The following is a 25,749-nucleotide window of genomic DNA, read 5'->3' on the forward strand; positions in this document are numbered from 1 at the left end:
TATTGGAGCTTCAGGATTTGTCCTTCCGGTGAGCACTCACGGTTGATTTCCTTCAGAATGGATAGGTTTGTTCTCCTTGCAGTCCAGGTGACTCTCAAGAGTCTCCTCCAGCACCACAGTTCAAAGACATCAATTCTTTGGCGGTCAACCTTCTTTATGGTCCAGCTCTCACTTCCATACGGCGCTACTGGAAAAACCATCGCTTTGACTACGTGGACTTTTGTTGGCAAGGTGAGGTCTCTGCTTTTAAAGATGCTGTCTAGGTCTGGCCTCCAATGCAGGGATAAAAACCAGTTTTCTGGAAGGATGTTGGCAAGCCTTTGGGTCTACATGCTGAGTTAAAGTCTGTGGTACCAAGTCCCAAGTCCCTATTAAAAACAAGATTCCCCCCCCCCAGAAAAAAGGGAGGGGTAGGTGAGTTCTGAGTTGCAAGTTGAGTCTGAGACACTGAAAAAAAGCAAACAACTTGAGTCAAGTCTGACTTGACAACGAGCCCCACAACTCAGGTCGTCATCTCTGGTTTCCTGCAGAGAACGTGGGGCTTCCCTTCTGGGACCACAGACTTCCAACCATGACCACATCCTGCTTTGTGTGGGAGGTTAGCAAGTCTTTGGGTGCGAGTCCCAAGTCTGAGTGTTTGATCCCAAGTCTCAAGTCCAAGTCCTCGGTACCGAATCCCAAGTCCAAGTCTTTGGTACCACGTCCTAAGCCTCAAGTCTGAGTCCCTATTAAAAACAAGCCTTTTTTTCCCAGAAAAAAAAAGGAAGGGGATGGGTGGCTTCCCAGTCGTGAGACGAGTCCGAGTCGCCAGTGCAACTGAAGTCCAACTTGACCGCAAGTCCCATCCCTGTTGTGTACACTTTGCAGCTGACCTTAGCAAAGTTCTGCCCAAGTGCCTGCCCTGGGTGTGTGTGTGTGTGTGTAAAGAATGCTTGCTAAATTGTTAGGCAATCTTGACTCTCTCAGACACCTCAATGGGGATTTTTCAAACCCCGTGAGATTCCTCCCCTCCAGACGAGAGCGAGACAAAGGGCTCTGTTCAGGGGCTCCATCAATGGCTCAGTGCAGAAGTGGTGTCTTTTTCCTTTGGGAAAGCAAGGCATGGGCATACAAGTAAGCTCAGAACAACTGGGCGATGGGCTTGAAAAGTGCAAAGTTGTTCTCCTGGTGTGCATCGTCCATAAAAAATCCATGCAGAAGCAGTGGACAGGGTGATTTTGAGCAGTTTGCATGGCTCGCACACTCTTGCTTGAATGGCGTTCCTCTTGCGTTGCTCTTCTTGCTCCCCTGCAGAATGGGGAGAATGATTTTGCAATTCCTAGCCCTTGTGAACAAAGACAAGGCAGGGGAGGATTGACAGCTCAATGAATATGTCACAAGTTAAATCCAGCTGCTAGTCCCAACCAGAGCAGATCTGGGGAATCCATGGGAGTTGACTATGATAGCACTTATGTGAGTCCTGTCCATTCACTAGGCCTTGTCTAGTGGGACTGAAAATTTGACTTAGATATAAATTGGCCTAGGCCTATAAAGAGACACTCAGTGTGGTCTAGTGCAGTGGTCCCCAACCCTGGGCCTCCAGATGTTCTTGGACTTCAACTCCCAGAAATCCTGGCCAGCAGAGGTGGTGGTGAAGGCTTCTGGGAGTTGTAGTCCAAGAACATCTGAAGACCCAAGGTTGAGGACCATTGGTCTAGTGGACAGAGTGACAGACTAGGACCTGGTTTGAATCCCTGCTTAGCTGTAGAAAATCACTCAGGGTTTTGGAACTGGTAAAAACACTTCTTAAGTATCTTATAGTTGGGGTCACTATATGTTGGTTCTGTTATGACCATGTTGACTTTGTTGACACATGCTGCCACCCTCAACCTGTGGCAGTCACCCCATAAATGAGTGACCTCATTGTCCTCAACAGCCCTGCTCAGTTCTTGCAAACTCAAGGTTGAGGCTTCCTTGAGGGAGAGAATTCATCTCATATTTGATCTTCCTCTTTCCCTGCTGCCTTCTACCTTTCCCAGCCTTATGGTCTTTTCCAGAAAATCCTGCCTTCTCATGATGTGCCCAAAATAGGACAGCTCTAAGCTCTACACTTTTGCCTCCAGAGATAGTTCAGGGTTGCTTTGATCTCAGACCCACTTGTTTTTCTTTCTGGCAGTCCAGGGTATCCACAAAGCTCTCCTCCAACACCACATATCAAACAAATCATTTGTTTTCCTTGTCAGCTTTCTTAACTGTACAGCTTTCACACCCATACATGTGATCAGAAATGCAAGAGTGTGGATGGTCTTAGTCTCTAGCAAGACACCCTTATTCTTGGTGGTCTTTTTCTACTTCCTTTATTGTGGCCTTTCTGAGTCTCTGTCTTCTGATTACATCGAATCGACATAGGGTTGGAAGGGACCCTGGAGGTCCAACCCCCTGCCCAAGGCAGGAGACCTCCTACCATCCTGCACAGATGGCTATCCAATCTTTTCTTGAAAACCTCCAGCAATGGGACACACACAACATTGGGAGGCCAGCTGTTCCACTGTTTAATGGTTCTCACCATCCGGGAAATTCCTCCTTATTTCTTGGCTGCAGTCTCCAGAGTAGACCTTTGGTCTAGATGGGCAGGATATAAATCCAATGAACGAACGAACGAACGAACGAACGAACGAACGAACGAACGAACCAACCAACCAACCAACCAACCAACCAACCAACCAACCAACCAACCAACCAACCAACCAACCAAACAAACAAACAAACAAACAACCAAACAACCAAACAAACAAACAAAGAAATAAATAAATAAATAAATAAACAATCAATCAAACAAACATTTTGACTGATGATTGAACCAAAGCATACAAAATCTCTCACTATTTCAGTTTCCTTGTTGTCATTGTTAAAGGGAAGGACCTAGGGCTGATGAAATTCAGTATATCTAGAGGGCATCAGTTTCTACAGCTTTGGTCTAATGTAAAATTTAACTTATTGTTCCAGATCTACAGAATGAAGTAAGTTAGTTGCTGAGGCTTTTTTGCAGTGAAGGAGTAAGAGTTGCCTTCTGCCAATGTCTCCTCCCCCAAAAAACCTTTAGATGCCTAGAAGAAGAGAAAAAAGAAGGTCATTAACCTGGCATCCCAATGGCATGGCCAGCCCACTGCTGCAGAGCATTCTGGGTAAAGGATCCATGCCGATCCTACAACTATCCCTCTCTCCCAATCCCAAAATGGAGTATCACACATTTTTCTCCAGGTGGCAGCTTTCCCACTAGAAACTGATGCACAGGTGTGTCCTTATTTTAAATGACACTTTTGCTGGAGTTTTTACAACCTCACATGCTGCCTCTAATTTGCGTGGTTGGGAGGGAGCTTGATAGAATGGAGTGGCTGTCAATCTATCCAGCACTAACTAGTGATTCCTTCCAGTCCCTGATTCAAAGAGGGGCCCACCTCTCTGCTGAGTGTTCCTTTCCCTCTCTTCAGTCTGTTGGAAGTCAGTGTTTGTTTGCTGTTGATCTGTTTACAACTGTAAGAAATGAAACATTTTTAATTCTTTCCCTTACGAATATCTAGGAGTGAGCCATGAAGTGCCAGTTGATGAGAAAAGAGTGGACTATCTGGGGAATCTGAAGCTATTCTATTCTGTGGATCTCCGTACATCTACGACATAGCAAAGGAATTTTACCGGAACTCTGCAACAGCTTCGGAACTATTAGTAAAACTAACAAACAAAAAATGCATCCTAAGAACTGGGAACTGCCTTGAATTTATTTTTATTTGTAAAAAGAAAAAAAATGTGTTGTTCAGAAAGTCAACAACATTGGGTGTCCAAGAACCCGGGGAATTCCTTTCAGGGAGGTGCTTTGTGAATACAGTAGGTTTTCAGATGCTTTGATGTGACAGCAAGAGCTTTCGAGAAATCAAGAGCTTTGCCTATCGGTACCCACTCTATATCTTTCCCTTCTCTTCACAGAGACAGAAAGAAAGAAAGGGGGGACACACACACCACAGTCTCTATAATAGGTGGGGGAAAAACTCCCCCAGCCTTGAGCTGCCTGTCTTAAATCAAACCTGACATGACGCCATCTTTACACACACACAAGCATTCACCTTTTGATAAACTAGGCCCTGGTGAGTTGCCTTTGCCTTACCTTCTCTGGTTTTACGGTAATATTTTGAGGGTAATATAAAGCAGATTCATTTGCTAGAATGCAGCTTCTACTGCCTTTGCTCCCCCCGGTGGGTCTGCATGAAAACAAGCTTTAATGATTTGGGAAGAATTGAGGAAATGTAGTCAAACATGGTTTGATACAGAGAAGAGGCTAGGAGTCTGTGTGTTGAGCACACATTTTTCTTGACCTCCTGTGGCCTCTCCCAGGCTTGTGATTTTAACCTGGTGCACAGTACACAATGACAATAAATCCTGGGCAGGGTGGGGGAGCATGTGGGTGGGTGGGTGGAGAGGCTTGCCTTTCTTTTTCCTTGCACTAGCTGTTCTACGTGGGACGTAATTCAGACACTGTCCCATGTAGGCTGTATCTGCCCAGCCCTTCTTGCCATTGAGATGGTAGCAGGAGGGCTCTTTGACTTCTTGTAAAACGCTGGGCTGCACGGATGCTAATGAAGTATCCTTGTATAATGGGGCCTGGGCGTTCTATTTAATCGTCGTCGTCCAAAATGGTCTCGCAAACAGCTGGCTGGTGCATGCCAAAGAGGGTCCAGGAAGTGATGGGCAAACAGAGAAGGTTTCTAAGGTTGAAGGGAGGGCACATGCCCTCGTTAAAAAGCTCTCTCTCTCTCTCTCTCTGTGTGTGTGTGGTTTTTATCAATACTCATGTACATGCATACATGCATACATGCATACATGAATACATGCATACATGCATACATGCATACATGCATACATACATACATACATGTGTGTGTATCTCATTAGCAAGTTTATGTTCAGAACTACAAATTACAGTCTCCCCAACAAGTCCTGGTTGGGGATGAATCATAATATCATACAATAATGGAATCGGAAGAGGCCTGCCTACAAGGCCATCAAGTCCAGCCCCCTGCTCAATGCAGGAATCCAACTCAAAGCAGATCTGATTGATGGTGGTCCAGTTTTCTCTTCAGTGCCTCCAGTGTTGGAGTGCTTGACACCTTCCAAGGTCATTGGGTCCATTGTCGTACTGCTCTAACAATTACGTTTTTTCCTGATATTCAGCCTTAGTTTGGTTTGTTGCAGCTTAAGCCTGTTATTAAGGGGACGTGGTAGCGCTGCAGGTTAATCCACAGAAGCCTCTGTGCTGCAAGGTCAGAAGACCAGCAGTCGTAAGACATGGAACACTGTTACCTTCCCACCGAGGTGGTCCCTATTTATCTACTCGCATTTGCATGCTTTCGAACCGCTAGGTTGGCGGGAGCTGGGACAAGCGACGGGAGCTCACTCCGTTGCGTGGATTCGATCTTACGACTGCTTGGTCTTCTGACCCTGCAGCACAGGCTTCTGCGGTTTAGCCCGCAGCACCACCACGTCCCTAGAGCTTTAAAACCCTATAAAATACCTTCCCCCAGGGATCTAGAGCCGCCTAGAGTGGTCGAAATGACTAAATAGGCGGAGTATAAATACAATAAATAATAAACAAACAAACAAATAAATAAACAAACAAACAAACAAACACAATTGCCAAGAAGCTTCCCCTGACTCTCCTCTCAAAGCCCTGCAACATTGGTGAAATCTGGGTTTTGGACATATGAGCTATACACCCACAAGGAGGTCCCCCACAGGAAAATTCCTGCTGGGTACTTATAGACTTTAAAATACAGAGAAGTTTTCCCCAACTCTCCTCTACAATGCTTCCATGTTTAGTGAAGACTGGGTTTCAGTCATCCGAGTTATACACCCACAAAGTGAGTACCCCCTAGGAAAGTGACCTTTAGCAGCTGGATTGGAGAAACCCAATCTTCACAAACTTGGAGGGGCTGTAGAGGAGGATCAGGGGAAGCTTCTCCCTGCTTTGCCCTCCCAACCCCGGAATAAAACGCGAGACACTGATATGGGTTAAAAGTATGGGCCACACTTTATTAATATACATCAATATTCCAAACTTTTCATTCACAAGGAGGGGCCTGCCGTAGTGCGGAAACAGTCCAATGGTGTGAGTATCTAAATACTCCTAGATCAATGAAAGGGCGAGTCCCCGGCCCCAGGCTCCAGCGACCTTAAGGATAGCAGGAACCTGGCTGGCCGCTAACAAACACCCCCAGACCTTGATCCCCCTTTATTTGAGGGTTGTCAGTCTGGAAGTGGCCCAGCGCATCTTCCCGCCACAGGCACTGTAATCGCACGATCCGCAGTGCCAGGCGGTAGGATGTACTGTTGGCTTACTTGAAATTACTGCAGGACCCACCGTAAATGCCTATTTTTTCCGCACTACCCGCCAGTGTGACCGGAGCTAATTCCACTGACTTGCCACAAACCTCTTCTAGTGTGGGATAGGCAAAAACTCCTCCATCCACAAGCCAATCAGGATGAGGGCCAAAATTCCTATCCGGCCCCGTAACGGCAACCAGAATAACTCACACTAGAATTGGGGAGGGCGGGTGGGTGCCCGAAAAGAAGAGGGCGTTTCCGGAGGGGAAGGCCCTTTAAATACCTGGGCTCTCCCCTCCCACCTGGGGATCACGTGAGGCCCGTCTCGCGATATCCCGGGTAGAAGGCAAAGCCAGCTTCGCTGCTCGAGGTCCAGGGACCCTCCAGCGGCTGGATCATTTGCTGTCTCTAGATGCCAGGGAGGGCATTTTATAGCCTAATGAATTGACAAATCACAAATTGCAAAAAACCATTGATTCATATTTGTTGGGGATATCAATTTGTACAAATACAAACTGACGAGTTGGCAAATTTTTACTAATTTAGCAATTCATTTTAAATATGTGCCCATCTCTAGTTTTGAATACAGGTCAAATGGAGAGGCATGTGCTTCTTTGTTCGGAGAACTGAGTTGTTGCACACAACCCATAGCTGCCTAAGGTATAATCGTAAAATAACAATCAGACTCCTGACTCCATAAAATCACAGAGTCATGATTCTATAAGGCCATCATGTCCAACCCCCTCCCAGTGCATGAATGCAAATCAGAGGACATTTGCCAGGTATTTGTCTAAATTTATTTTGAATACCTCCAGTATTGGAGCTCTCAGCACCTCTCAAGGTAATTGGTTCCATTGCTGTACTGCTCTAACAGTTAGGACATTTTTCTTGATAATCAAACAAAATCTGGCTCCCTGTAACTTGATCCCATTGTTGTGTGTTCTGCACCATGTGGCACCTTAAGGACTAGCTTTTATATTTTACTGCGAGCTTTCGTAGCTCACGTCCACTTCTTCAGATATCTGGAATAAAATGAAATACAAAATGAAACACAGAAAGTACAAGTAAAATATTCAAAATGTTCATTGGCTTTAGAAGCCTTCACCGGAAGATGGAAATTAAGAAAGGAAGTATCCATCTTGAGAGGAAATTATGGAGGGGGTGCATGTCCTATCCCAGTTGCTATAAAAGAGGGAAAGCTTCCCCCCCTGTGAGAAAGCAAGACGTTCCATGGGGGAATCGGATGGTTCCCCGAGGCACATGGTGGCTGGGCAGTTGAACGCTTTAATGGTAACAAACCAGCAGGCTGAATTGGGCCTGGAAGCAAATTGCCTTGCATTTTACTGGCGAGTATTTTATTCCTTTCAGCAATCATTAAGGATGACTGCGAAGTCAAGAGTTATAGGCTTTTGGCTGTGAAGCCACTTGTTACCCTGCTCTCGTCGAGCGAAGGGCCGTGGGCCATGGTGACATTTTGCAAATTTTATGAAACCAAACACACTTATCATTCCAACCGCACTATAGAGAAGGCACGTGTGAAGCAAGGCGTCACCCCTCCTCCTTCAGACCAGTTATCTGCGCGCTTCCTGTTTGACGTTAAATATTTTCTGTTCCACCAGGACAGAGGCAACGGTCTGTTTTTCATGGGCAATGATGGGGAGGGTTGGCTTGAGTCTACCCCTTTAGTTGGCAAGTATGGGCGCCCTTGGGACCTCTTAAGGAGAAATACAGGGTAAAAATAAATTAAAAAATAAATAAATTAAAGACTTCTCCATGCACCCGCCCAATTTCCCATTACTATCCTGGAACCCCGACCCACAGTCCCGAGTCTGAGTCTTTGGTCCCAGGCCTAAGTCCAAGTTCCTGTTAAAAACAAGTTGTCCCCAGGGAAAAAAAAGAAGGAAGGCTGGTGGTCACAAGTTGAATCCGAGTTGAAAAAAAAAAACCTGAGTCAAGTCACCAACGCAACTTAAGTCCAACTTGACAGCGAGTCCCCACCTCTGATAGGTGCAGATGTAAACATTCTGTACAAGCACGTTTCAAAAAAACAAAATAGCAGCAATTCAGTCTTACAGACGAAAGACCCTTCTGAAGAGTGCAGTTTCTAGCATCTGTCAAAAATTCAGCAGGTATTGCAAGAGGTGCTGGTGGATTCTCAGAGATCCCCTTTGATTTGAAACCCTGCCTCGAGCAGGGGGTTGGACTTGATGGCCTTATAGGCCCCCTTCCAACTTCACGATTCTATGATTCTTCTGGACAAACAAGGGTCTAGCAGGAGAATTCTTAAAACCACGCAGGAGTCCGAGACTCCACCAGCCACCATTGTTTTATATTCTCCGAAAGCAACTCACATTTCATTCCTGTTCAAGCATAATATTGGGCTATGCATAATATTGGGTTACATTAAAGCCCATATACATTGCTTGCCTCTATTTCCCCAATGCACACATTTAGATACACATTTAATTTACATGTTTATATTCTTCCCCGTTGAGTAAAGCATGTACGTGAACATTCTTTTGCGAGTGTTTTTTTTTTGTGAGTAGTGAATGGTACACATGCTTGCCATGTCCAGTTTTAAATGTACACATCATTTTGTGTGCATTTTAGTCAAGGCAGATTTGATTTACATCAATTTATTTAAATCACAATTTAAATCATGATTTAAATTTTAAAAACCAGGGGTTTTTTTTGGACCATTTAAATTTAGAAAATCATTTTTTAACATTTTGATCATGATCTAAATCATGATTTTAAAAAAACATTTATTTTTACGCATCCCGGTTTTATTTCTTTTTTTTTTTCCTACTCTCCTTGCAAATGTGATAATTCTTTAGGTGAAGGAGGTTACTTTTAACATCTAGTGAGATGCAGGCAGTTTTTGTTTAGACTATCAAATCAAACAAAATCATTCTTCATCTTTAAAGTTCTTACCACTTTCCTTTAGTCCTGGGATTGTCATCTTGTGCTTCCCTGTTTGTGCATGTGTCCTATCTCATTGCATCTGTGCTGTGGATTTCTTTTAAAAAAAGGTTTCGGAAAAAAAAGATGGCTGATGAGATAACCTGTTTGCATAAGGCTCATGATGTCATCAACCATGGTGATTTTTCAAAAATGAAACGTTTCCAATCCTCTGCTCTCTACCCCCAGGGTGACTTGAATAGTGGAAGAGATTTTTTAGAAATTAAAGACTCGCTTGAGTCCCATCGCGCCCACAGCTTCCCTGGGATGAAAAAGAGCCTTGGGACCTTCAGGAGGATTCATTTCTGAAAAGCTGGTGCAGCTGATGACTTCATCAGCCTCATGCGGCGTAATTTATGGTGACAGGATTTCAGTCAATATATCCAAAAGAGGGGAGGAAACATGATGCCGGACGGCAACTGCTAAGGTATTTCTAAGGAAGGGAGGGGGAAGGAAGGAAGGAAAGGAAGAGGTTGAATCAAGTCACATCACTGTCTCCATAGGGAGAAGGTCAGTCTGGAGAGGAGCTTGTGCTACCCATAGTGGCTCTCCGTGTGGTTGGAGATCTCTGTGTTCCTCATCACGAGGAGAATTTGTACATGCAGCAGATGACCTCTTCGGACTGTCTTTCAGTGGAAAGAGAAACTGGTAGTTGCTGGGTTTCTCCTCAAATTTTGTACTTAGTCCATCTTAGAATACCTGAGCACTCTCTCGCTCTCTCTCTCCATCCTTTTTCAACTCCCTCAGTCTATATCTATACATCCATCTTCTCTCTCTGTATATCCATTTTACCTACCTTCCAACCTTGCCTTACATCTCTCTCTCTCTCTCTCTCTCTCTCTCTCTCTCGATAAATAGATAGCTCTCTTTGTCCATCCATTTTATCTCTTTCTCTTCATCTATCTCTGGATCTAAATATATCTGTTAGTCAGTCTGTCCGTCCGCCTGTCTTATTTTATCTTCTCGCACCTATCTACTCAAAATCCTATTATCCTCACACTTGGTTTCGCTGTGGCTCCTTGCCTCCATCACCCGGTGCCCCTTCCGTCGGCCCTGAATCCTGATTCATTGCCTCTCTTGTGCCGTGGGTGAAAAAGCGCCGTTGAGCCACTCCTGCCAACCTTTCAGCCTCTAGTTGCTTGACAGCAGAGGTTATAGGAGAGAGGGAGAAAGAGAGAGAGAGAGAGAGAGTTAGAATGGAAGAAAGAACAATGTGCAATCCGCACGGCGATAGAGATGGAAAAAGTACTTAACGCCCGGCAACATTCATCAAGGCTGAATACATAAATGCCACGATTTTGAATAAGCCAAGCACAAGACAATGACAAAGGAAAGGCACGTAGCTTCGGGAATCTCTATCACTTTCATTTGCTGCTGTCAGGAACCTGTTTTTTGCCTCTCACTCTATCAGCCATTATAGCATTAATGAAGTAACCTCACATAGTTATTGACTAGCTTGTCAGCCTCTCTGCCTGATCCCTTAATAGAAACCATTGGTCTTCAGTTAAAAATGGGGTGAGTCGGGAGGTGCTGTGGGCATGGTGCTGAATTTCAAGTGCACTCCGGAGGGTTATCGGAGAGCCAGGAAATGCAAATTATAATATTTTTTAAACACACAGATTTCATGCAACCGAGCATATAAAATTGACTAATACTGTACTTTAGGCATTTCTAATAATGACGCCAGATCTGCCCCGCGTATGTTCTTTCCCTAGGAAGTTGTGGGTGGGATTGCAAGAAGCCAAGACATATAGCTAAGGCCTTAATTTGGCACATAAAACATCTTCTTTGCATATGGTGACTGTCTCTTCTACAATCTCTCAGGATTCTCCCCCCCCATAAGCCATGTGAGCACTCCTGTCGTCTTCCGACAACAGGGGCCCATCCTTTTGTCTGGAGTCCCGTCTCCGATTGAAATAATTTCCCTTCTTCTCTTCTTCGTCTTCTTCTCATAATGTAATCCCAAGTCCCTGATCTAGTATATTATCACTTGCTAGAAATTGAGAGTTAGCAGAGGGTTTAAGAAATAACTTCTCCCAAAGGTTAATAAAATCCAGGGAGTCATTTCTAAGGCTCAGCTGTTAATTTGGATGCTATTCACTCTGTACATGGCTGGGGTGGAAATGAATAGGATCGGATAACTGTTTGCTACCTCTTGCCAGGCCTTTTTCTCTCAAGAGAAGCCAGGCAGCTGACAGCGCATGGCATTACACCCCTTTTGACCTTTGAACCCGCTGTCGTTTTATCAAAGATTGGTGGGCAGCCCCTAAACATCCAGTAGAAGCTGATAAAAAGAAGTTCTCTCTCCTTCTCTCTTTTTCTTTTACTACAGGCTCACAGCCTTTCTACTCTACAGCCATGTTGTACTACAGTTCTGGTTGCTGTAGTCTGCAACTTTCCCCCCATGTTCTCATGATAGTTTCCCTCCCAGTTGTACTTTAAAGATGCTTTGTGCATGGACCTCATATCGTCAGCCATAACCCTCCAGATGTTGTTTTCTGTCGCGTATTTGGTGACAGGAAAAACGCAGAGTTATTGAAGACACTTACAAGTTCTTCTTCTTTTGCAAGACGGTTGTATTTAAAAGTATTTACAGGCAGGCATCACATCAGCATGGCAGGAACTCTTTACACAAACGGACATAGTGTATAGCAGCAAATGGTGAAGAAAGAAGAGAATGATACACAGGCACTGTTCACTTATATACATATACATGGCATCTCTAGTCCAATCAGAAGACACATGACTTCATCTTCTGCACCTGGTGTCTTCTTATTTCCAGACATTGCATCATCTTCAGAGTGACTCAGCATGCTCACATCTGTGCACAATGGCAGCTCGTTAATAATACATTTATTCAGGTTCAGGCCTACAAAAAGTTGTCACAAATGTTTCTTTTTCCAAAGCTCTGGTATTGATCAGAGTCATGCTGGCCTGCAAAAAAAACAAAACAAAACAAAAAAAAACCTTAATTCTTCACAAATGTGAGGGATGGAACCTGAGATTTTCTTTTCTTTTTAATTGAACAACAGAAATTTGTCTGATGCTCCTGATGTTGGAGGTTTTGCAACCTTGCATGCTGCCTGGAGAAGACGTGGCTGGGCTAGGGTGGCAGTCAATCTAAACAGCCGTAACCGATTGTTCCTTCCCTGCCTCTGATTTCAAAGACAGTCTTCCCTCTCTGCTGAGAGCTTTTCCTCCTTTCTAGAGTCTGTTGGAACCTGTTGCTGTAAGCAATTGTGTTTGTCAGTTTGCTATTTGACCTGCTCGTAACTGGAAGTAAAGGAAATTGATTTCATTTTTTTTCTCCTGCTAATACCGTATTTTTCCATGTATAAGACTATATTTTTGTCTAAAATTTTTAGAATAAAAATTGAGTGTCATCTTATACATGGAAGTAAGCCGAGGAGAGTACAAAAACAAGTGGAGGGGAAAGCAAGGATCATATTGTTCCTGCAGCACTTTGATCCCTTTCCCTCTACACTTGCTAAGCCCCCATTTTGTTGTTGTTTAGTCGTTTAGTCGTGTCCGACTCTTCGTGACCCCATGGACTAGAGCACGCCAGGCCCTCCTATCTTCCACTGCCTCCCGGAGTTGTGTCAAATTCATTCTGGTAGCATTGTCCAACTATCTCATCCTCTGTCATCCCCTTCTCCTCTTGCCTTCACACTTTCCTAACATCAAGGTCTTTTCCAAGGAGTCTTCTCTTCTCATGAGATGGCCAAAGTATTGGAGCCTCATCTTCAGGATCTGTCCTTCCAGCGAGCACTCAGGTTTGATTTCCTTTAGAATTGATAGGTTTGTTCTCCTTGCAGTCCAGGTGACTCTCAAGAGCCTCCTCCAGCACCACAACTCAAAAGCATCAATTCTTCGGTGGTCAGCTTTCTATATGGTCCAGCTCTCACTTCCATACATCACTACAGGGAAAACCATAGCTTTGACTATGCAGACTTTTGTTGGCAAGGTGATATCTCTGCTTTTTAGGATGCTGTCAAGGTTTGTCATCGCTTTCCTCCGAAGAAGCAGGCATCTTTTAATTTCGTGGCTGCTGTCTCCATCTGCAGTGATCAGGGAGCCCAAGAAAGTAAAATCTGTCACTGCCTCCATATCTTCCCCTTCTATTTCCCAAGAAGTTATGAGACCAGTGGCCATGATCTTAGCAGAAACTCAGGAATTAGAGGCAAAGTATGTTGTGATTTACGCCCTTGCTCTTAGAGTGGTGCAAACAGCCTTTAGGATTCTGGCCAGTGGGTCGTTAAACTGTGGAATTCACAGCCACAAAAAGGACATTTATGGATTTCCCAAGGTGGTGCAGTGGATAGAGTGGTGGGCTAGGAATCCGTTCTGCCATGGAATCCCACTGGGGGAGTGGAACTGGTAAAACCACTTCTTGAAGAGCTCACTTACATTGAAAGCCCTATTAGGGTCACTAGAAGTCAGTTCTGACTTGACAGCACATGGCACGTAATAAAGAGAGGTTATACATTCATGGAGGTTAGAGGCATCCGTGGTTGCTACTCATAATGCCTATCTATCGATTCTGATATCATAGATATCATTCCTCCAGGCTGGGGGACATGAGACAGAAGATGGAGATGGACTGATGTTCCGTGCCTTAACTGGTTGACTGCTTATGAACAGAATGTCGGAGTAGAGAAGTCTTTGGACTGATCCACCAGGACTCCTCTCATGTTCTCAAATCACAATGCAAGTAGTCATACATGCAAGATCAAAATAAATGAATTAATTAGAAGCAAGCTCCTTTAAAAAAAACGAGTTATCTCAAACTTTGGAAGTAAGTGCACTGATTTCACGGGTCATCAAGTCAATTCTGACTTATGGTGATCTTTTTTCTGGGTTCTCCAAGCAGAGAATACTCACACGCAGTTGACCGTTCTCTTCCTCTAGGGGTGCTCTGGGACCACTGTGCAGCTTGCCCAAGGCTACACAGGCTGGCTCTACTCACAGGAGACTTGGGGGGGGAATCGAACTCTCAACCTCCGGCTCAACAGCCACAAATGGAAAAGTTATAGGTAAAGGTAAAGGTTCCCCTTGACAATTTTTGTCCAGTTGTGTTCGACTCTAGGGGGCGGTGCTCATCCCCGTTTCCAAGCCGTAGAGCCAGCGTTTTGTCCGAAGACAATCTTCCGTGGTCACATGGCCAGTGCGACTTAGACACGGAACGCTGTTACCTTCCCACCGAGGTGGTCCCTATTTATCTACTTGCATTTGCATGCTTTCGAACCGCTAGGTTGGCAGGAGCTGGGACAAGTGACGGGCGCTCACTCCGTGGCGTGGATTTGATCTTACGACTGCTGGTCTTCTGACCCTGCAGCACAGGCTTCTGCGGTTTAGCCCACAGTGCCACCACGTCCCTACAAATGGAAACCCGTGAGCTATTCAACTTGCACAATGAAAGGCTTAGCAAATGTGCCTAGGAATGCAGCCTTAATCTCTTCCATGACTTTTCCCTTTTCCTTCTGACTCTTTCTTTCCTAACACGCTTGCCGTGTGCTGAGCCGACTTTCCAACCATCTCCTGCAACCCTCCTTTAATTGCTTGTAGGACTGAAATTAATTTTTTTAGCGCTCGTTATCAGCCAAGGTCTCCCTTGGCTGGTTCTTCTCCCCGACTCCCTCGAGTCCTCCTCTGATATCTCGGAATGGCAATCTGTACCTCAGCAAGCAACAGACATGACCCAAATATGTCCATCTGTCTCCGACATGATCAGAGACTACGCAGCGCTTGCCAAAGCCCTCCTCTCACTTTGTTCAGTGTCACTTCAGTCTGTTCGGCGGCCAAGTTCTGAAGCAGATTATTTGTTTGGAAATATCTCATATCTTCTTGTCATCTTGTTGATAGTAACTGCGAGGAACTGGGGCAGGTGGAAAGGCATTGATGATCCTGGGAAGGGGCATGCCATGAAATGCTCAGTGACCCCCTGTCCCCCGCTCGGATCGGGAAACTCCCTGGGGGAGTGGAATTGGGGGGGGGAAAACACTATTCCTTAAGTTATCCCCCTCCCCATTTTAAACCGGAAGGTATCACAGAATAGCCCTTTGAGGCAGACCTTTGATGCCGAGAGTGAAGAAGAACCTACTCTGTTTTATCTCAGGTGTTACTCAGCGGCTGAAATGCTGTTTCACTAAGCATAAAGTTACTCTTGGCAGGGTGTTGAATTTTGGCTAGAAACATCCGACCATTCAGTGGAATAGTGGCAGGATCGACAGAGCAGAAGGAGCGTCAAGTCTCCCCAGAATAAACTTGGTCGTCTCATCAACTGGCACTTACAGTCTCAATAACTTTCTCTGAGATCTTGGGAAGAGAAAGAATAGGAGGTTCCATTGGGTCACAGTTCCGAACAGATCAAATGCAGCATACCGTATTTAAAAAATGACTGCTTACAGGAACAGGCCTAGATGACTCATAGCTACATGACTACCAAACAGCAGGCTACCACATAACTAACTGTAAACTAACTGAATACTGACTGAGAGCGAAAAAAGACTCTCAAGCAGGGAGGTCCGTCTCTCTTAATATCAGAGGCAACAACTGGTTATTGTCAGAGATGGGGACTCAAGTTGTGGGACATGCTGTCAAGTCAGACTTAAGTCGCACGACTTGGACTTGAGTCTTTTTTTTCAGTGACTCGACTCAAGACTTTGAATCCAACCCACCTTCCTTCCCCCCCCCCCCAGGGAACAAGCTTGTTTTTAATAGGGTCTCGGGACTTGGACCCAAAGACTTGCCAACATCCCTGGTTACTGCTGGATTGATTGACACTAACCCAATTTAGGGATTCCCACTGTGGTGTCGGAATTTAGGGATTCCCAGTTTGAACTGTGGTGCTGGATGAGGCTCCTGAGAGTCCCCTGGACTGCAAAGAGAACAAACCTATCTATTCTGAAGGAAATCAACCCTGAGTGCTCACTGGAAGGACAGATCCTGAAGCTGAGGCTCCAATATTTTGGCCATCTCATGAGAAGACTCCTTGGAAAAGACCCTGATGTTGGGAAAGTGTGTAGGCAAGAGGAGAAGGGGATGACAGAATATGAGAGATGGTTGGACAGTGTTATCGAAGCGACCAACGTGAATTTAACCAAACTCTGGGAGGCAGAGGAAGACAGGAGGGCCTGGCGTGCTCTGGTCCATGGGGTCACGAAGAGTCGGACACGACTTAACAACTAAACAACAAAACCTATAGTGATGGCGGCATCGTACTTCACCTCCACCTCATTGTCGTCTGTGTTGCCAGATCTCCTAATTTAAGCTGAAGTCTTAGGGTCTCCAGGCAGGAAGCAAAATCTCCAAGCAAGTAGCGCTTCAGGAGAAGAAAGCTTGATTGGTGTTTATGATGCAGGGATGAGGGGCTAAGTCACGAGAATCACTGTCAAGTTGGACTCAAGTTGCACCAATGACTCAACTCAGACCAGACTCAGATTTTTTTCAATGACTCGTAACTTGGAACCCACCCACCCTTCCATTTTTCTTCTCTCTCTCTCTCTCTCTCTCTCCCTCTCTGTGTGTGTGTGTGTGTGTGTGCGTGTGCGTGTGTGTGTGTGAGCTTGCTTTTAATAAGGACTCAGACTTGGGGCTCGGGGCTTGGGACTTGATACGGACTCAGATTTGGAACTCAGACCCAAAGATGTAGTTTTAAAGTTTGGGCTCCCATCTCCACACATTACCAGCCAGCACAAAGGCCCATTGATATGAGGTGAAGATATCTGTATTTCTGCTGTGCTTGCTTCCCTGTCATTATAACAGTCGCTGGAAGCTAAAAAACAGTAAACAGAGAAATATTTTTAAAAGAATTAAATAAATATTATATTAAATTGGTAACTGAGATAAATGTTAAAACAGTTTTAAACAACAGAGCTCTACGATCCATTGAAAACCTATCTCAGACCGCCAGTCATTAAGGGAAAGCTTGCCTGAAGAGAAAGGTGTTTGCCTGCTTGCGGAAGGACAGCAAAGGTGGGGCCAGGCTGGCCTCCAGTGGGAGGGAGTTCCAAAGTCTGGGAGCAGCCACAGAGAAGGCCCTCTTTTTGTGTCCCCCACCCAATGCACCTGTGAAGGTGGTGGGACTGAGAGAAGGCCTCCCCTGATGATCTTAATGTCCGGGCAGGCTCATAGAGGGAGAGGTGGTATTTTAGATAGCTGTCGTTTCTCACTTTCAAAAATGCACATTTTAGGAGTCATGTATGACACTGATACTCTTAGAAGGGACAAACAGTGCCCTTCCATCCAGGTTACTGAGGAAGCCCACAGCCATTAGCCATCAGAAATTTTGTAACATGAAATGTTGAATTCCCAGGGCCCTTTCAGATGTATTCCACAATGCTCCCCCCCCCAAAATAAAAAGCAATAAAACAATATCAATGCATATGCGGCAGGAGAGGGCCCTCTACTCCTCCCCAGTTTAAACAAAAACTGAGAAAGCAGGCATTTTATAGACCTGCTATAAATTAGTTCACACCCGTCCCCTTCTCTTTCCTTAAACAAAAGGTGTGCTTGCAGAATCCAGAAATATTCCCTCCCTCCTTCAGCAAACCCTTTTGTGTCCTGAAAGATCCTGTTTATCGTGCCAACAGCCTCATTGCCCCTGACTTGTATATTAAAAAGATTTTAATTGCCCAGGTAAGTATTTGCACCTGTTAGGACACTGTATATTAGAGCATTTTGTTTTAATCTTTTACATTATAGGGCGCAATTCACCCATAAAATTATTCTCTATACAATTATCGCTCAGTTTTGCTGAGGTAGAAAGTGCAACCTAACCATTTGGTTGGGCTCATTATTATTAAAATCATGGAAATTAGGATCATTAGATAGCCGATGTGTAGTTAACTTCTGGCTGTACCTTTCCCTTTACAGTAGAAACATTAACTGGGATAGAAATGAATGGTTACATCGGTGATATGTGGAATTAGACCTGCTGCACAAGATGGATAGAAAAACATAATTTTCATGGCTAGGGAATTTTTCTGGAAGCTGAGTTTCTTTGTTCCTGACACAGAAACTTGAGGGCAGACAAAATATGCAAGAAGTGTGTTCACCTACCTCAAGATACTGTAAGTTGGTTTGCATTTATTTAAAAATCTGAATTTATTTTGACCCAACCAGAGTCTTGCAATTCTGCAAACATTTCTGTTCAGTTTTCAAACTACAGTGGTGCCCCGCATAGCGATGTTAATCCGTTCCGGATTAATTGTCGCTATCCGGAAACTTCGCAATGCAGGGGGGGGACCCCATAGAAACCCTTTAAACTTTGTTTAATGCATTTCTATGGGATGAAAACTCACCGTTATGCGAAGATCCTCCATAGCACCACCATTTTCGCCACCTCGGTAAGTGAGGAAATCGCGCGAAAATTATTGTGGCGGCCATTTTGGGCACCCGGTGGCCATTTTGGAACTGCCGATCAGCTGTTCCGCAAACATCGCAATGTGATGTTTAGGCTATTAAAACATCGCAATGCGATCGCATTAGCGATCCCAAAAAATAGATTGCTATGCGGATTCGTCGTTAAATGGTGCGCTCATTATGCGAGGCACCACTGTACCTTTGTCACTGCTGTTTAGTGCCATCAAGTTGTTTCTGACACACAGAGCCCCTATGAATGAAGGACCTCCAAAACATCCTGTTACTATAAGTCCTGTTTGTTCAGCTTTTGTAAATGTAAGGCGGTGGCTTCCTTTCTTGAATCAAGACCATCCCACAATTGGTCTTTATTTTTTTCCTGCTGCCCTGCAATCTTCCCAACATTATTGTGTTTTCTAATGGGCCATGCCTTCTCATGAAATATCAAAAGTAGGGTAGCCTTAGCATAGCCATTTTTTGCTGCTGGAAAGAATTCAGACTTGATTTGATCTAGGACTCACCTACCTGTTTTTTTGGCTGGCCACGATATCCATAAAGTTCTCCTGCAACACTGCATTTTGAATGAATCAATTTTTTTCATCTGTCAGCTATTTTAGCTGGCCAGCGTTCACACCCATACAAAGGAATCTGTCGTAACATTTTGAAGTGCATTCATTTAAGCTATGAGAATATTATGTGGGTTTGGTGTTTTTTCCCCTTTGTGGCTGGGGATGATCTCAAAGCAAGGTTTATCCAGTTGCTGAAAAACAGCACTAGCAATTGCTTTGTGTTTGAGTGAGAGGTGGTTAACTGATGAAAAAAGGAGTAATCTTTTGGGATTGTTCCTTGCTTGGTGTCAATTTGTGAATGGTAGTGAGCGTAAGAGGGTATCCTGTAGACCATCTTGACTACTGCCATTGGTGTCGTCAACATTCAGGCTATGCAAAGCTTGGCTTCCTTTTTCCTGATTGGCAACCTGGGCATGATACTGTACAGCACTATCATGCTATTTCCTGGCATTTTGAATCATAGATATAAAAGCACAATACCTCACATTCATCAACCAGAAGTTTTTTTAAAAAAGAATTGAATACCACAATATGAAAGATCTTGGCCTTGATCTCTACCTTTCTTGTGTCTATAAATTGGCTTGGAGACCCAAAACAGATATTACTGTTGGCTGGTTTCTTTACTCTCATTGAAGAAGGCTTTAGGATATTATGAGATAAAACTACATCAGCTCAACACATCAGCATCAATTTTAGAATAAACATCAATTTATGAAATCTTGCTGTGCTTCACCTTCATATTTGGGTTCCAGTTGGATATTCTCCAGTTTCTCCTTCACTGTCTCTGTGATTTCTAATATTCACATCTGTCCCTGTGGCAATATGTGGCCATAGTTCTTCATTTCTTCCTACTCCCCCCCCCCTTCTTGTGTTAGACAAACTTCATCCTGATCGGTCAGAGGTGTACAGAAGCCAGCTTCCCACCTCGTTGCAGTTTTTCACCCATTCTTCACTGGAACACACACAAAGGGAGGGTTGCTCCATATCCATACACCACAGCTGAATCTGCAGCTGAAAAGTTTTCATAGGTTATAGGGACGGAGATAGGAAGCTACCTCAACTTGCCTGAAGAGCCAGAGTAAAACTACTTTTCAGTTCAGTTTGATGTTCAGGGACTATACTGCTGTTTTTAAGTGATATGGAGAAGAGCATACAAGGTGACTTGCATTGACATGTTCAGGGTTTTTTTTTTGCAACGTCACATGCTGCCTCTAGTACAGTGGTCCCCAACCTCAGGCCTCCAGATGTTGTTGGACATCAACTCCCAGAAATCCTGGCCAGCAGAAGTGGTGGTGAAGGCTTCTGGGAGTTGTAGTCCAAGAACATCTGGAGGCCAAAGGTTGGAGACTACTGCTCTAGTAGGTATAGTTGAGAGGGTCCTTGCATTGAGCCTGCTTGCGGATTCCTGCATTGAGCAGGGGGTTGGACTAGATGGCCTTGTAGTCCCCTTCCAACTTCATTTTTCTATGAGTCTATGATTGTATGGTTTTTCCTGTCGTGATGTATGGAAGCAAGAGCTGGACCATAAAGAAAGCAGACCGCCAAAGAATTGATGCCTTTGAATTGTGGTGCTGGAGGAGACTCTTGAGAGTCCCCTGGACTGCAAGGAGAACAAACCTATCAATTCTAAAGGAAATCAACCCTGAGTGCTCACCGGAAGGACAGATCCTGAAGCTGAGGCTCCAGTACTTTGGCCATCTAATGAGAAGAAAAGACTCCCTGGAAAAGACCCTGAAATTGGGAAAGTGTGAAGGCAAGAGGAGAAGGGGACGACTGAGGATGAGATGGCTGGACAGTGTCTGCGAAGTGACCAACATGAATTTGACACAACTCCGGGAGGCAGTAGAAGATAGGAGGGCCTGGCGTGCTCTGGTCCATGGGGTCACGAAGAGTCGGACACGACTAAATGACTAAACGACGACGACGATGATTGTATGAAATCAGAATCACCACTACCTGTCTCCACCTAATGTTGACTCCAGCTCCACCTCCTGTTCTGGCTGCCTTTACCTTAAAAATGTCCATGCCACTTTTTTTTATTGCCTACCTCTGCCTAGACGGTGCATTAAGCCCAATATATCCCTGACCTTGTATTGGGGTCTGTTAGCTGCCTGAGAATTCATTTCCACACATTTGTTCAAGCATGAAGATCTACTGCGACTGGCGCTCCTTTGTGTCCCCCAACCATGTGGAAACATTAAGCCATGCTCGGTTTTCCATATTAGGGGATGCTCTGGACTCGTTCAAGAGGAGAATGTGCTGGGTTTGAATGGGAGACCCTGTACTATCTGTGGAAGCTCTCCATATGAATGGGGACCCCAGAAAATCATGTGAATTGGGACCCTGGGGATTATGGGTTCCAGTGCACGTGGAGAGCCTCCATGGACAGATGAAGCGGTTCTGTGGGATCTCAATGTGCTTCATGCATTCAGGGTGCCATAAGTGGAAATGAGGGGATCAGCGCACTCCTCCAAAGTGCGATCTCCTGAACAAAGGATATCTTTTTACCTGTTCTGGTTATGGGGTGCTTCCACCCTTAGTCCCAGAGCTGGTGCTAAGACCAGTTTCATTGTGTAACTGGTGGGAACACCTTCATTCATGCAATCTTTTGAGCCTTCAGCTTAGCTATGATTTATTTCCTTAATGGTGACCTCCTGTGTTCCTTGTTTTCTGCTGAATTGTTTTATGGGTTGTGTTGCACTCTGAAATCTATTGAGATAGGGTGGACTCAAAATATCTTAATAATAATGAGAGAGAGAGAGAATATCCCAAAGAGGCATTTGTGGTTGAAAAGATTATGACTTAGTTACTGCTTGTGTTAAATTTGCTGCTCTTTTATTTGACTATCAGAATGTGCAGTTTTATAGCTGCTTTAATATTGACTTATTCAATGTGTAAGCTACTTTAATTATGCCTGATAGAAAAGTGGGATAACATTATTTGAAATAAATATATGTATGAACAAATGAATGAATGAATGAATGAATGAATGAATAAAGGAGAGAATTAAAAGCTCCAGGGTCCCAGTCATGAAACAATAGTCTTAACTAGGGGTGTAAATCCTGTCTTGTCTTGTCTTAACCAGCAAGGGTAAAGAATTGCATGTTTTTCACCCCTCCTTGTCCTATGTGAGAGTGAGATATTTTCTGGGACTAGGTAAATCAATGGTTCACACAAATGGCATAACATGTGTAAACACATCAAGTGGGAGAAAACAATACAAGCTGCTGCTGTGTTATATGAACATTCAAAAAACTGAAGCACTGAATGGGTTTCTTGCATCTTTGAAACATGCCAGTCCTGTGTTTGCTGTGCATGCATGTGTTTAAGAGCCTCATGGCACTGTGGTTAATAAACTGCAATACTGCCGTCAAGACTGTGAGCACAACCTGAATTCGATCCTGAACAGTTCAGGTCGCCAGCTCAGGGTTGACTCAGCCTTCCATCCTTTTGTGGTTGGCTAAATTGGGCACCCAACTCATTGGGGGTTTAGGGAACACTCTGTGGCCTGCATAATTACATTGTAAAACACTCAGAGAGAAGTGCAATGGGGCGGCATATAAGCAGCACACTTTGCTTTTGCCTTGCTTCTTAAAAGGCCAGGATTTTTTGTGCAAACTATCTTAGAGATTCTGCATAAACTACAGAAATCTTGACAGGGGAAAAAAAGGAGGGGAGGGAAAAAAAATCTCACAATGTGTTAAAAAGTATTTGCCTAGGTATATTTTTTTTACATGTCAAACAGGATGGCTAAAAATCAATGATTGTTTTAAATCAAATTGATTTAAATCACAATTTAAATAAAAAAGATGATTTTTAATATTTAAAATGTCCAAATCCACTTTAAATTAAATCATTTTAATTTAAATGAAATCCTCCCCAATGCCAAGACATAATTAAGGAGAATGATGGTGTTAGGTTATGTTCTTTTATGTATGGTACATTGCCATTTTATTTACCAACCGTTTTTTCCTTTCAAAACCCAGGTTAGTTTGCAATTTAGCAAGTATTATTTCCATATCTGTTATTAAGTACAGTGGTGCCTCGCATAACGTTTTTAATTGGTTCCAAAAAAAAAACCTTATGCGAAAAAAACTTTATGCGAAACACCATTTCCCATAGAGATGCATTGGAAACCGGTTAATCCGTTCCAATAGGCACGGATTGCCGTCCTTAAGCGAAAAAACCCATAGGAAACATCGTTATACGATACAATGTATCCTCCATTGGAATGTATTGTAGCTGACTCAATACGTTTCAATGGCTTTGCGAAGTCAATTTTTGCAAAATTAAGTGTGTCATAAAAGGGTCAAAAATGGTTTTAAATGCTTGGATTAGCTTCTGCACCCTCTAAAACGGATGCAAAAGTTAATTTGGCTTTGATCTGACTTTTCGTTAATTAATGGTGAATTTTTTTCCCCCAACTTTTGACAGCTGTCAAAATCTGACAGCTCCATTATTTCCTATGGGGGAAGAAAAAATTCACAGAAAATTAATGAAGACTCAGCAACTGTTCTAAATTCTTGGGTTCGTTAGAGGACCCCCTAAGTTGTGTGCAAACCTGATTTGGCTTTGATCTGAACTTTCGTTAATTTTTTGTAAATTGTTTTCTCCCCCATAGGAAAGCATGGAGCTGTCAGATTTTGACAGGTCCATTGGTTCCTATGGGCCAAAAAAACAAAAATTCACAAAAAATTAACGAAACGTCAGATCAAAGCCAAATCAGGTTTGCACATGACTTAAGGGGTCCTCTAACGAATCCAAGCATTTAGAACCGTTTTGGACCCTTCTAAGACACTTTTTAAATTGAAAACAAAAACATCGTTAAGTGAAGCAGGGGACCTAAAACAAAAAACGTTAAGCGAAGCATGGTCCCAAAAACGCTATGCGAAAATCGCCCATAGGGAAAAACGTTATACGAAGCACAATCTGACTCTGAAAAAATAAACGTTAAGCGAAAAAAACGTTAAACGAAGCAAACGTTATGCGAGGCACCACTGTATTGCCAGGAGCATTGCTTTCAGTTAAAAAGAAACCAAGAGATCTCTTCTGGTTTCAGCAAATATATTCTACCACCAGTTATTTATTTCATTTTTCCCCCTCAATGCTTTTTTTTTTGTGAGAAATGAAAGTTATGAATTTTTGGATTACAAAACCCAAAAATCTCTATTCTGGGCATTCCACCTGACAGACCTACACCTACAGATATATACAATATGGCTCACCTAGAGGCAAGGCTGAGCCAGAAAGACTTTGAGGCTTAGCATAGCTTCCCAGCAAGCAGGGGCCGGCAGCTTCCTTCCTATAGAGGAAGCTAGGGCAGAGCTAGGCCTAATCTAAGCGTTCCCAGTAAGGCCATTTCTCCAGGTGAGTCACATTTATCTATTTATGTATTGCATTGCATTGCATTGCATTGCATTGCATTGCATTGCATTGCATTATTTATTTATTTATTTATTTATTTATTTATTTATTTGTTTGTTTGTTTATTTATTTATTTATTTATTTATTTATTTATTTATTTATTTATTTACTTATTTATTTATTATATTTCTACCCCGCCCCCACCCCCAGACAGCATCTACTCGGGGCAGCTTACAAATATGATAAAATATCATAAAGAACATAAAAACATCATAAAATTAAGCAATTGAATCAATAATATGGTGTATTCAAGATGGGAAATGATAGAAAACAAGAAGACAGATTTCAAGAATTGACAGGAGGGAAAGCCTGCCTAAAGAACCAAGTCTTTAAATGGTTCTTAAAAATACCCAGCGAGGGAGCCAGGCGGATTTCCATTGGAAGGGTGTTCCATGGTCGAGGGGCCACCACCGAGAAGGCCCAGTTTCATTTTCTTTCTTTCCGGGCCTCTCTCGGCGTTAGGCCCCCTCAACCGACCCTCCGGGCTGTGCTGAGTAATTCAGGTAGATCTAGGTGGGAGAAGGCGATCTTCCAAATATCGAGGTCCCAAACCGTTTAGGGCTTTATACAACATCATTAACACTTTGAAGTCAATGCGGAAACGAATGGGCAGCCAATGCAAGGCAGCCAGAGTGGAAGAGATATGCTGGTATTTTCTCACCCCACTAAGGAGTCTGGCCGCTGCATTCTGCATCATTTGGAGCTTCCGCATCAGTCTCAAAGGTAGCCCCACGTAGAGCGCATTACAGGGGTCTAATCTCGCGATTACGAGGGCGTGGACAAGAGTAGTGAGGGGCCCCCCATCAAGATAGGGTCGCAGCTGGGCGATCCACCACAGATGAAAATAGGCAGAGCGGGCCACGGACGCCACCTGGGTTTCCATGGTAAGCGCCGGGTCCAGATGTACCCCCAAGCTGCGGACCCCACTCCATGTGGTGAGAGTCACCACCCCCTGTAGGTATAGGTCTATTGGGTGGAACATCCAGAATGAGGAGTTGTAGGATTTGTGATTCAAAAAGATTTTTTTAAAACAAAACAGACCTGGTTCTTATTTCTGTGTGGCACTGGATAAACGGCATTCTGG

This window comes from Pogona vitticeps, chromosome 1 (genome assembly GCF_051106095.1).
Source record: "Pogona vitticeps strain Pit_001003342236 chromosome 1, PviZW2.1, whole genome shotgun sequence".
Classification (NCBI taxonomy): domain Eukaryota; kingdom Metazoa; phylum Chordata; class Lepidosauria; order Squamata; family Agamidae; genus Pogona; species Pogona vitticeps.